Here is a 1581-nt window from a genome sequence, read left to right as displayed (position 1 = left end):
ATTAAAATTTATAAATATAACTTTTCAATAATATATTTTATTTGACCTATTTTTGTGTTTTTAAAATTTTATTTTATAGTCTCGTTTTGTATTTAATTAAAAGCAATAAATGACCGAAAATAATGTTATTTGTATTCTTTTTATATCAAAATGAAGGTAAATTATGTATCGATAAATGTAAAAAAATAAGTCACGATGTTAATATGTAAAAAATAAATTTTTAGGTACATAAGCATTTAAACGATATATAGGGGTGTATTTAGTCCACCATAATAACAAAATATAAAATAATAACTATTTTAATTAATGTATAGTATATTAAGGGGTTGTTTATCAAACACTTACCCGATAAACATTTACCGGTAAAATTCAATACTATTATTTACTTACCGGATAAAATTTTAGTCAACAAAAACGACTTTATATGCAATAATTTATTCGGTAAAAACTAACTCTGGTAAAAGTCATCGATAACATCAGGTCTTTCATGCACTGCTATTTTATATAATTAAAATGAAAATAAAATAAAATAATTATTTAGAAGATTCGAAAATGGAGTTGTTGGAATGCGTTTTTCATTTCGGCTATTTATTGACAACGTGATGCATCTTTATTCAAAAGGGGGAAGCTATAGATAAAGCCTAATAAAAGAGAATTAAATCTCTTTTTTCAAAAATTAGTTATCTAGAAACTTTTTATAACTGATTAAAAAAAATTAAAGTAAATAAAAACATTTAAATCAGTATAACTTTTTTTAAATTTTACGTAATTCAAACCATAAACACCTCTTGCAACCTCATCATTGTTCGCTCTCTATCATCACCCATCACCTTTGATGGCCCCTGCTTTCATCGGGTTTTTATTTTCCGATTCTGCCACTTTTTTGATTTGTCTATATATTCTCTATTAAACTGTCGTAGAAAGAGAAAGAATCAAGATATTAAAAAAGGAGAGATTGATGGCAAAAGTCCAGCAGTGGTGATGGCAGGATGGAGAATGACGAAGGGTGTCGACGAGAGTGATAGTTGGATGCAAGGGGTTTGAATGATATAAGATTTGAGAATGGTAAAACTGATTCAAGTTTTTCTTTACTTTAAAACCCTCTTAACTAATAACATGTACCTTTTTTTGGTTGAAATGATGTGTATAACTAGGGGTGAGCAGCGGAACCAGGTACCCGACTATGGAACCGGAACCGCCTTGAAACTGTCGGTTCCGGAACCAGAACCGATATGAGTGGTTCCGGTTCCGGTTCCTAAAATACGGAACCGATTGAGAATGGTTCCGGTTCCGGTTTTCAATTTTTCGGAACCGTTACCCGCCGGATACCCGGTATTTTTCAAGTAAAAAAATTATTATTATTTTTTAATACCAAATTTATATTATGTTTACATCTTGAAAGCACGTCGTCATCTTCATTATTCATCTAAATTCTCCATATAAAATGATTCGTATTTTTTCAAATTGTGTATTCACTTGRATTCATAGTATGTAATCGTTAAACTTTGAACATTTACCATTATAGTATGTAATCGTTAAACTTTGAATATTTTCTATAATCTATTATAGTTTGTAATCGTT

The sequence above is a fragment of the Cynara cardunculus genome (assembly GCF_001531365.2).
Source record: "Cynara cardunculus var. scolymus isolate 2C chromosome LG 10, CcrdV1, whole genome shotgun sequence".
Lineage (NCBI taxonomy): Eukaryota > Viridiplantae > Streptophyta > Magnoliopsida > Asterales > Asteraceae > Cynara > Cynara cardunculus.
Note: the sequence above shows the minus strand (reverse complement) of the source record.